Source organism: Lepisosteus platostomus, chromosome 2, assembly GCF_059453375.1.
Source record: "Lepisosteus platostomus isolate fLepPlt1 chromosome 2, fLepPlt1.hap1, whole genome shotgun sequence".
Taxonomy (NCBI): Eukaryota; Metazoa; Chordata; class Actinopteri; order Semionotiformes; family Lepisosteidae; genus Lepisosteus; species Lepisosteus platostomus.
In genome coordinates, this window is record NC_142612.1 from 50,475,702 (window position 1) to 50,488,540 (window position 12,839).

Here is a 12,839-nt window from a genome sequence, read left to right on the forward strand (position 1 = left end):
GGCAGTGTTTTTTGGTAATCATGATTGTCTTTGAAGAAAGGGTTGGGACTTGATTATCTTGCTTGTGTCACAATGCAGCAGGGTGCTGCAGGCTTCAGCGGAGGAATAACAGGCCAAAGCTGTTAAGCTTGATGACGCTGTAACACAGCTCTGTACTGGCTGGAACCAAAGTGCTTTCCTACATTCCTGATGTGGGTTGGAAGAGCTCTGGCTGACTGAGAAACTAGTAGGGAAGACTGCAGGAACGTAGCTGTGGTCTGGTCAGGGTGCCACAGGATTAGTGAGAAGCAGTCTGGAATTGAGGTGGCTTCTGTGAGCGGATTCCTAGTATGTGATTTAATACAAAATACAGATTCTCAGTGGTAAGAGTTGGGTTTGCTTATGTAGAACTTTATGTACTGTAGCTCATTGACAGAGCACTTCTTCAGTGGTATCTTGGACACTTGGACATAAATAGAATACCTGTGATTGAAATGATTAATGAAAGATTGGTAGGGGGAGAAACAGACCGAAAGGTGGCCTGACCAAATCTTCAAGCCCACGAGAGAACCGTGATTGCCTGTGGGAATGTCGTGGACTTCTGGGGCAACCAAGGGTTGCGAGCCACTGCCTGCCCAGGCTTGACAGCTTGGACTGCTAATTCCTCCTGCATAACATTACGTAAATTAAGTAAATCAAATGAGGCTAAAATTAGAATTCAGGTTATTACACAAGCTTGACTAGCAAGCAAAAAAAAGCCCATGAAAGAACTCAAAGTCAGATTTGCATGTCAGGAAAAGAGAGAGGACAAGATAAAAGTGAGCAAATAAAATCTGAATTTATAAGAATTTATATAGTGCTTACCCCATTAGACAGGAACAGTCAAGCCTGATCATCTGGCTCTTTTCTCACTGGCACAGTGCAGTTTCAGAGCAGATACACAAGTGATAATTTAGAAGACACATGAAACACAGATTATGATTTTCAGATATTTATGATAGAGGAACAAGTAATAGGGTTATTCCATGCTGAAAAGAGAAGAAAGAAAACACAATGTTTTGGCCGTGGAGCCTTCTACAGGTGTACCCACCTGAACTATTTATGATAGATGTGTGTGCCTGATCCTAGTATTTTACAGGATTAAAATTTAGCAGCAATTTAAAACTGCCCTTATTAAATGAAAGATCACACACAGGACAAAGATGTTTTCTAAACTGTTACTTATCCAGAGACATAGTTTATCTCTATATAGAAGTTGACTGAGTTGACTGCAAAATAAAATACTCTCATCTTATGGATATCATGAAAAAAGAAATGAGTGTTCTTACAAATATACAGTAAGAACACAGCAACCTTTTCTAATTTCAAAGTAAATCCCTTCAGTTTTTAATTATATGGCACATTTTCTGCCTATGAAGGAGACTGCCCAAAGCTCTGGAAGATTGTACAGAAGAAGAAAGTGATGTTCTTGTCAGGACAGAGAATGAGAGTGATGATGGTCATCAAATTATAAAATGTTAACTAATGCAATTACAAATTAAGGAGATTTTGCACAAAAGGCAGGTACTAGAAAAACTGTTTCCAGTAATAAGAGTAATAATTGCTGTTCTATTTCTGGAGATTGAGACTTACAAATATGCAACATTTCAGATACTATTTATGTCAGTCTGGCTGCAAAATATAATTTTTTCCAAAAAAACTAATTATTATACCTGTTTCCCTTTGTTCAGTGTTACTAATTACAACTTTGCTTCCCATTTGTGCTGCCTCTAGGATGTAATCAATACAGCCTCTAGGAAAACCAACACAGCCTCAAAAGTGCTAATGTTATCTTTTTTCCTGTCATGTTTGTTTGCACAAAGAAAACAAAATTTAAAAAATATATCTTGGTTATACAGTAGATGTCTTTCCTGCTTAGGGTGCATTTTTAGAATAGGGTAACATTTATTTTGTGGCTCCAGGGTTCAGAGAGAGAGATTTAACTGTATTGCATTTATTTAGAAAGGGAGATTACCTATTTTTGGGCCTTTAGTCATTAAGAGCTTAATACTTAATGATTAGGATGTGAGGCCTCTGATATGCCTTGTTTGCCTATTCTGTAAATATAGTAACTTGTATAGCCAAGTTTACCTGGATTATTGCTCTTTTCACCAAAGCTGTGCCAGAGAATAAAGAGTTCACATACCTGTAATTATACCAACTGCTCAAGTATATTCTGGAGAAATCACTAACAATTTGAGAGTTATGAATATTTATTTTGCTTATTGACTAAGTTACTCTGTGAATTCCTGATTTTCACAATTTTCTTAAACTCCCATTAGTAACATTCCTGGCCTCAAATGAAAGTCTTCCACAAACTGAATCGCTGTGCTCCGTAACCAAAACTAGACTGTAGTTAAAACTAAACAAAAGTATAGGAAAATCATAGTATTAGTAAAATAGTAACAAACTGTGACCCTTACCATGAATAAGAAGCTTTTGGATAACGATGAATGGATATTGACAAAGTCAACACAGGATTAGAAAGGATTACTTTATCACTAGTTGTGAGACAAGGCCAGTCAGACAGGTGAAACTGAAAGGAATTGTATTTAGGTTTGAAAATGAAAGCATGAGAAATATTTACATTTACAGAAAGGGTTGTAGACATGTAAAACAAACTGTCCAGCTTGTGGTTAAATTACTTGGATCTTGAGTGACTTGAGTGAGATCATTGCATCACTTAACTGTTAGGATAAAAATCCATTTTAAAAAAACTGTTTCATAGTCCATAAAAATGCAGGTTTTTTTGTCTTTAGGGCAGTATTGAATTGTTGATAACACTCCACATTAAGTATCAGTCCATATGTAAAGAAATCATAACTGTAACGAACAGTTCTTTCCGGACCCTATGCGGACGACACAATCCGAAGAAGTGGGGAAACACTGGGGAAACGTCATGCAGGAATACGGGGCTGAAGACAGGGGGGCGTGTCCAAGGTGCGCTGGTGCACGGGGGAGGTGTGGCCGAGGCGAACAATCCAAAAGAGTAGTCCTTAGAGAGTATCCAAAACACAAGGGTAAGTCCAAAACCAGGAGATCCATCAAAACACGGAATTAAAACCAGAGGCCGGGCCGGAACCTGCGGACAGGGAACAGGAACGGGAACAGATGAAATCCTTAACGGGACCAGGCGCTTCCAGGTCCTGGACTCGCACGATACGGAAATCAGATGCAGAGCCCGGATGAGCGTCAGCGCCTGGCTTTTAAGGTGGGCTGGAAATAGGAAACAGGTGCACAGAATAAAGTCTCAAGTGAAAGGGCTGGAGCAGCCTTAAGGAGGGGGGACTATAATCGTGACAATAACACTATAGTTACTGAATATACTGTTGTTTTAGAGCTCAATGTTTATTAAAATTAATTACCTCAATGTTTTTTCTACATGCATCCAACAATTTTTCATGAGCAGAGTTAGTAAAAAGTAATATACAGTATACACTTTGGGAACAATGAAGTGAACAACAAAAGCTCAACCAACAAAACTAAAACCAGGGAGCTGATCAATGAAGAAGAGACTGTGATATTAAAGTTGCTACAGTATGTAAATATATCAAATTAAAATATACCCAAAGAAATACAGATAATGGGGAAAATGAGACAACTGAGGAGGGCATTGTTGAAATATTAATTAGGTTTATTCCATGCTGAAAAGAGAATATGGAATAGCATGGAATAAACATGGACGAGCATGGAATAAACCTATTACTTGTTCTTTTGCAGCCTATGCATGCTGACGCAGCTACCCACCTGAACTACTAATTATTGAAATATTGGCAAGTATTAACACCAAAATGAAAATCGACATCAGAGTGGTGTACCACAAATCATCTATAGATCAGCAACCTTGATGCAGAAAAAGAGGCATACAAAATTAGTTGCTTGAGAAAGATCTTGTGAGTAAGCCAAATGCAAAGACTGAGAAATAAAGACACCAAACTGTGAAATAGATGGAAGGAAACAATTTTAGAAATGATCCCAGTAAGTTGATGTACTATAGGATGAACAAGTTAATAGATTAAAGGAGAACAGCTGTCCATACATAACATTGTGTACAATGGTGTAAGGTATTAAATTTAAAACAAGATCTCAAAAAAGTGAATTGATAACATAAAGGAATATCTAAAGTTAAATCATTGGTCAAAGAACGCTGGCTGACATCTGAGAGGACAGCCTGGAAGTGTTTTCTGAATAGCTATCACCATTGAAAAGATGTCATTATAATTTGTTATCCATCCTCCTCTCATGTATGTTACACTATGTGTTTCAATCTTAACACAGTAACATGGACAGCTGATGATGCAGTATAAGATTTGTGTCACTGTGCTGCATCTGGCACTGTACAAAATTAAACATTGGCTAGCAGGCATATCACTCTTCAACTCACAACTGGCAACCTCAATGAAGCTAAGCAGGTGTGAGCCTGGTTAGTAACTGGATGAGAGACCTCCTGGGAAAAATATAGGTTGCTGTTGGAAGAGGTGTTAGTGGTGCCACCAGGGGGTGATCACTGTGCGGTCCATGTGGGACCTAATGCCCCAGTATAGTGACAGGGACACTATACTGTAAAAAGGCGCTATCCTTTGGATGAGACGTAAAACCTAGGGCCTGACCCTCTGTATTCTTTAAAAATCCCTGGGTGTTTCTCAAAAAGAGTATGGGTGTAACCCAGGCATCCTGGCCACATTTCCCATTGGCTTACCAATCATGGCCTCCTAATAATCCCAATCTTTAAATTGGCTTTATTGCTCTATTCTCCTCCCAATTGATAGCTGATGTGTGGTGAGTATTCTGGTGCACTATGGCTTCTGTCACATCATCCAGGTGGATGCTGCACATTGGTGGTTGTGGAGGGGAGTCCCCATTACCTGTAAAGCGCTTTGAGTGGAGTGTCCAGAAAAGTGCTATATAAGTGTAAGCAATTATTATTATTGAGGCATGGGTCTAATGCATCAACATAGTGGCTTCTAACTATACTGCTTGTATTGGAGGTAATGGAAAGAAAATAGTTAATAACTGAGATAATATATCATTCATATCTGGAGATTTAAAGATTTTAGGCCTTTTTTACTATCAAGGTGAGTGACTGAGAGATTTTTTTGTTGATTGATTTGAATTATTAGGAAATTACCTGGGGAGAGTGTACAAAGTCACTAAGCTTCTTCTTGCAAGTGTTTAACATGCTGTGTATTCTCATCTTATATCCAACTTTCTTAAGTTACTGATATAGTTGGATCATGAAAATGTTGAAAAATATACATATATTTTAGTGTGCCAGGTGTAACAGCATTTGTACGAAAATCAAAACTGGAAAGTTCTCCATTAAAATTTAACAGAGTATAAACTTTTAAGGAATCATGGGAGGTGTGCAATTTTATAAGCATTATGGGTAATATATTGATAATCGTTTAGGAACTATTATGCAAATAGCAAGTCTTTTTTAGGTAATTTATTTTCAGAAGATGTGCCACATTGTAATTTAATAATACTGGAATAAAATAAAGATGACATTTTTATGATATGGTATTTTTTACTGTTGCCTTTCTATTGTGGCAGGCCTATGCCAAGAGAAGACCTCACACATCCTGAGACTCTGACTTTGGGGAAATTGTATGATTAGTGATCTGTACAAGATAGTGCAAGGTCGGCTTCATTGAAGCATTCTGATACCATCTCCCACAAGAAGATTTTTTTAGGAGCACTTCACATTAATACATTTTAATAAAATGGAAAAGTGATAAATGATTTCACTTGTGGATTCTTATACTACATATTTGAAATTCATTTTAGCCAGTAGCGTACTAAACAGCTACCTGTTTAAGATGCTTTGGACATAAAAGTGGTTTCACCAGTTTTGACAGAGCTTGAGGATGGAGCAGATTTTAAATTCTTATTTGCATCTTTTAATTATTTTATCACTAAAAATGATCTTTTGCTTCCAGTGATAGTTCCCTTAACTGTGTCTTTTCTATGACAAAAGCAAATAATTATAATGCATTGTGTTTAATACTGCAAGTAAACTATTAAGAGAAAAAACATTAATTCTAGAAGCAGTATTTCTTTGCTTCTTCTTAATACAAAATATTGTTTGGTATCTGAGTAATGCCTATTTTTATAGGATTACTGTATATCTACCCATCAATCCATTGTCTAACCTCCAGTTATCCAATTCAAGGTTGTGGGGCAGCAAGGCTGGGTAAAGCATGGATGGAACCCCATGCCATTGCAGCACAAACACAGACAGGAGCCAATTTACTTACTACCATGTACTGTGGGATGATGCCGGAGCACCCAGTGAAAACCCACACAAACCACCAGGTCCAGAATTGAATCCAGGCCCCCAGTGCTACAAAGCACCAAAGCTAACCTCTGCACCACTGTTCCGCTTTGCTACCTTATATGCACCTGTTTGTACATAATCTATAACATAGGTACATAATATATAATATATACAGATGCAGCCATTCAAAACAATACAAAACAATAATGCGATACCGCATTATTTTGCGGTGCGCTTTACGCAGCCTACCGTGAATTACCTTAAATTCTCATATAGGATCGCAAATAAAATAATACTATGCGGAATTTCCGCAAGGTGGAGCTAATAACTCTCAACCTCTCATGTTTGAGTTGTCGCCATCAAAGTCTTTAACGAAGATATTACTAATAGTATTAATAATGAATGACCTTAGACAAGCTGTAAACTCAAAGTATTGCCCTGGTCCACATTCTTTTTTTCATTGACCGTCTTTGTAAAAGTAACACCACAGCATTTCGCAATCACGCATTTGTTTCCAATCATGCAAACTACAGTAATTTTGAGAATCTCCGATTCACCATGCCTTTCACATGCTCATAAAAGAGATTGATTTAGGAACATTAACATATTACTGTTTGCAAACTGTACTGTATACAGTATGTATATGTATATTTAATGTCTTAACTGTGCCCGTTTAAGTATTGAATATTTATATGGAATTTTACCACTGAAGGGAAATTTTAGTAGCTGAGCATTAAAAGAATAGGAGCATACTGTAACGCGTGTGAAGGCCATAAACGATATTAATTTTGGAACATAAACATACAGTATATGGATAGTCTCTGTACTTTAAAGAAAACACACAAACCAGTATTCCATTTCTCCCTTAACATTTTAAGCATCAAAGTCTTTAACTAACGTGATACCGGAGACAACAAGCATACTTTTAGAATTTGATTAAAAGGGAATATAATATGGAATCTCGTATCTAAAGAAATTAATAACGATATAATTATATTCATGTACCACAACACAAGAATAGTACACGCTGTACGATGTCTGTTGATAATGTTTGTAGGGCTTTTTCAACACTCCTCATGCGACCTTGCTGGTGGTGCTGTGGGTTAGGTTCCTGACTCCCACATCACACATTGGGTGTTTTAATCCGACTGGAACCATGCCTTTTTTTTTAACAAACATTTCTTTGAAAAAATAAAACATTTCCCTGGGTCAGAGATTAAATAAAACTTCACTCGCACCAAACAAATTTATATTTCTAAATATCAAAACATGATCAAATTTAAGTCATTTTAATAACAATGAATAGTCACCTATGCATTACAATATAAACATTTATATTGATTTAAATCGCGTTTAAATTGCATTTATTTAAAACCCATAAATAAAGCTGATATTGTTTAGACTTTTAATTATTTAAAACTGTATTACAGCAGCACAATACACAATGCAATGTAAATCGCTATTGTTGTTTTCTGCGTAATAATGTTCACCTCTCTGTCCAGCAAATTAACAATAGGAATAATAATTAACTTTATTGTATATGGCGCCTTTAAATGTGGCTCCTCAAAGCGCTTTACAGGATAAAAAGTAAAAGGGGGCGAGATTTTCAGCGAAAGACACCTCCCCCCTCCAAAACCCAGTAAGTACAGTACTTACTAATTAAGAAAGCTAGGCTCCTCAATGAATTGCTTTAACATGCTAATGCGTTGGTGTAACAGTCCGGGTGTGGCAAGCTTCTAATGTCTCCCGACTACGGCGAAAGGAACCCTTCTTTCATCGGAAGACAATGAACATATTCTACCCAAACATGAGAATATAATGCTGGCATGTGGGCGCGGTGGGGTGCTGTACCAGCTGTAAAAAATTTTTTTTTTAAAAAAAAAAGTCAATTGAGTGTCCATAATATTGCTGTAAGTGAAAAGACCACGGGCATTCTTCCTCCCCCTACATTCTCAGAGTAGAATAGAATTGATTATTATCACAATTTATTACAGTGCTAAATTTAATGTTATTGATTACTAATAATTTATACAGATGCAGCCATTCAAAATGGGTGGGGTATTTCGCGGCATACCCCGGTGGACGTGTCGCGGTATCATGCGGTGTCACACAGTATCAAGCGGTTAATCGCGTCATTTGACGTCATGCCGGAAACTATCCGGCATCACCTTGTAAAACTGCCAGGGGGAGCTTAACCTCTCATGTACAGCATTTGAGCTTTTAATTTTGAACTGTGTAATACAGCATGTTAATCATCAGTCATTAAAATGTTGGTATATTTTATGAAAGCAAGATTGCTCAGTTGGACAAAAGTACACAACCTACCCTTTTCAGAAATATTTATGCATCAAAGCCTTTACCGAAGATATTACTAATAGTTTTAATAATGAATGACTTTGGACAAACTGTATACTCAAAGTATAATTTCTTTAGCACATTTGTACAAGCACTTGGAATCTGTCCAAGCCATACTTTGTCAGGCATTTTGTTTTACTTCAACGGGCATAAAAACTCCCTTGCTTTTAACAGGGCGTTTCATAATTTCTAACTACGAAAATGATTTAAAATGCGACACTTATCATTCAACTAGAGCTCAAAATATCACAAGGATCCTCAAGAGCACAGCAAAGACTGTATTAAAAGATACTTGTATGAGATACATGAGAATCCAGGCTTCTTTATCAACGCTTTCTTTTCCGTATACCAGATTTTATGGAACCACTTCAGAAGGGTGTCAGCCAGTCAGATTCCAGGAATCGGTACTTTAAAGGAAAAATACACACCGGTATTCCATTTCTCCCTAACGATTTTAAGCATCGAAGTATTTAACTAGCATGTGAAATAGCGTGTGAAAAAGTGGTAGTTTTAAGCTTTTCTGCTAATATAATATGGAATCGCGTATCTAAAGAATTTAATAACGATATGATTATATTCGTGTACTGCGACAGGGCTGTGTAGGGCTGTTTAGCCTCTCTCTTCATGCGAGTTCCTTGTAGCCTACTGGTCTACGTGCCCGATTATCAACTCACGGGTTGTGTGTTCAAATCCAGCTGGTGCTGGACTTTTCTTTTAACAAACATTTCTTCGAAAAAATAGAATAGCGATATTATGGACAATCAATTGACTTTTTTATTTCAAAATATCACTACATGATCGATTCTAAGTCATTTTTGATAACAATGAATAGTCACCTTCTTCCCTTCTGACAACGGTCCCTGCTTCTGCTTCCTGCTTCTATTGTGTGTGTGTGTGTAATAGAGTAAATTTTTATAGAGAAATGGAGGCTGGACAGTATGCGTTACAATATAAACATTTATATTGATTTAAATCGTGTTCTGATTTAAATTGCAAACGTGTGTTTAATTATATGTGTTTTTTAATCATAATCAGGCTTATGCAACATAAATTGATACAGTATCTTTGTCTTCTAAGTATCTTAATAAACTTTCAGCATAGCTTTCTACCCGTCAAGATTTGTATTTCTTGGGATTTTGGGATCAAACGTGGAAGGATTAGATTGTAATCGTTTTTATTTTTCAAATACGTTTTAGAAAAGTGTAATCTATACCTGCCCAGACTGTACGCCTTCCTAAACCTCGCCTTTCACTCCTGTCCTGCTCTTCCCCGCGCACCCCAGCCGGGCGTTCTTCGGCCTCTGCCGGGACGAATGTATATTTTGATATTTACACCCGGCACGGCACCGAGGGAGCGTCTGCATTTATAACTTAGTTTTTAAAATTAGTCAAGCAATATAAAGCATCTCCTTTTACTTTTAAGTCCCTTAAATACATTGAGCACAGCTTTCTCACCACTTAAGATTACTTTTTGATACCATCCTTATACAAAGCAGAAACTTTCCGATGATATACAGTATAAGTGGAAAGATTACAGATTTTAATTTTGTTACGTTATACGTTTTAGGAACGTTTCATCTAAACAAACACCACAAAACTATTCTCGATTGTATTTCTGAATGTTATGTTACACCTACAGTAGTTCACTGCTTTAAATACATCGAATTAAAAAAGTTAGGTGTAGCACTTTAGATCTTTTTTTCTGAACCAGGGAAAATCTGATCATGTTTCTCTATAACAATAATAAAAAACTTTATTTTACATATCGCCTTTAAAAGTGGTAGTACCTTTTTTAGTACTATATTTTTGTATTATATTCCCTATTAATCAAACTCTAAGAGTATGTATCGGCTTGTCCCCTCCTCCCGCCCCTCTCTGTGTACAGTAGAGCCTCCTGTCCAGCCAGCACATGTCCACAGACATTCACAACAGCAACATATCATAAAACGTTTGCACATATAGTTAAATTATAAGTTGTTTTTCAGGAAGTTAAAAAAACACTTGAATTACTTATCCAGTCTCTCGAAATAAAGTTATTTTTCAAGCAATGCAACATACCTCGGGCAATGGTATTTTTTTAATCCAACATTGACAGCCACATCTTAAATCTTGTCAGTCAGCTCTTTTTTCTCTATTTGAATTGTGGCTTACACATAGCACGACTTTAAAAGCTAGAAAGACAGGGTTCGATTCACATTAGCTGGCGAGCATTGTTAACAAAAAAACAGACAATACCCATGGAGGGGAGGTCAAGCCAGAGAGAGAGTTTTTTACCCTCTGTCTAAAAACCCAAATAACCCGGTGCAGAGACTCCGGGGGGATCATTGCGTGGTACAGAGCGGAGCTCAGTCAATTCTTATGGAATGTGTTTTTTCTTTCTTCTTTTTTTCAGCGTGGAATAAACCTGTTACTTGATTCATATGGATGCCCGGTTCCGCCGGGGATTCAAAACATTTTTTTTTTTAATCGGGTATCAAAGGGAATAGGCAGTATAACCCTACACAAACTGTGGCATGTTACATTGATTTGGGTGTCTCATTTTACATTGATGCAAAATGATTGCATTTTCGGCGCGGACAGCACATACAAGGGTTAATGAACTGCGCCAAGATATTTAAAATAGTATTCTTTAGGTGTGAGGGTAGGAGTGGACCGCAGCAGGCATAATCAGCAAACCAGGAAAACAAAGAACAGGACAGGTGAGATGTGTATCCAGAAAGCGAGTGATCAGAAAAAGGAAATGGTGTTACGCCCAGGTTTTCGACCCAATTGTTTTAACTTGCTAATGCATCAGACACATTTCCTGGCGTATTGTGTTTTAAATAAAATAGGAGTGTCTTTCCCTGTGTAGTGGTTTGATAGGTTTACTGAGACAATTATTAATTGTAGTAGTAATCACGAGGTTGTTCGTTGGGGCTTTTAGAAAATCAATCATCAGAACAACTAACAACGCACACACACGGGTTCAATACACGAGATACATTTAATAATATAAACTGTGCACCAAACATATACTAGTCTGCCTGGATACGAGCGGCAGACCTTACTGTGAGGGTTATCAATATACAAGGTATATAATCTCGAAGAGATGCAAACACAAAGAGATACACAACAGAGAATATATGTCAATATATATCGTTCGGTTACCAAATCGCTAATCAGTGTTATTACCCACTGTTACTCTAAACTCGGAAGTAAATACATTACTCATGAATTAAATTGATAACAACTTGTGTTGAGGTACAATTGAATTCTCGAGACGCAATGTAGAACATGGGGTTTACTTATCCACTGTGTTTGGATTTGGAATTTCCCGGCACGAACACCAAACCAGCTGACAGGCTCTGTTGCAGCCTCTGTTCCAGCAGTTGTCCAATGAGCGTTGTGTCGGCGTCCTCTGGCTACCGGCCAACCAGTCGAGGTGCAGCTCGGAGTAGGACGGGCGGAGGAATCTAACTGCGGTGCGCAGGGCAGTCGTTGCTCCGAGGGGATCTACCAGCAGTCCGGCTGGCTAGTAGAAAGTCAATATGCACAGAGTGTGACCGCGAGTCCTCACAAGTCACTCTTTTGCCTGGGAAGAAGCTGGTTCGTTCCCGGTCCAGCGCTGCTTCTGAATAAGCTATTCAGGTTGTCGACGAGGGTCCAACTGTAGGCTGCCGTTGATCAAGCGGAGCATTCACGTTGGTAGATTTCTGAGTACGTACGGGATCCTCGGCCTCGCGCTTAGAACAAAGTCCAAGTCCTTTTGCAGACAACAGCAGTTGTCACGTGATTGTCTCTGAGGATGCGCGAAAATGGCCAAGGAGAGCTCAGAACTGGGCTTGCGCTCCCTTTTTGATCAAGACCCAGATGTGTGCTGATTGGTTGAGAGTTTGGCGGGCATTGGAGACCCACTTGGTATTACCACACCCTGCCAGTCCCTGATTGGTTGGTCAAGGTGAGATATGAGTCACTTACTCTTGACACTTAGGAATGCAGTCCAGATGTCCATTCGGCACTCCCTAGACTGATAGGCGCCAATGGATGACCATTGATCATGATAGCCAGGCTTAGCTAATTGCATCCCCATCTGGGAGCTTGTTTCTTATCAAAAGAAAACATCTTAAATCAGCCTGCATGAATTCTTTCTCTGTGGCTGCACCACAGAGATGGAGGGTGAGATGGGGCCTCCTTTAGGAGCATACCAACGC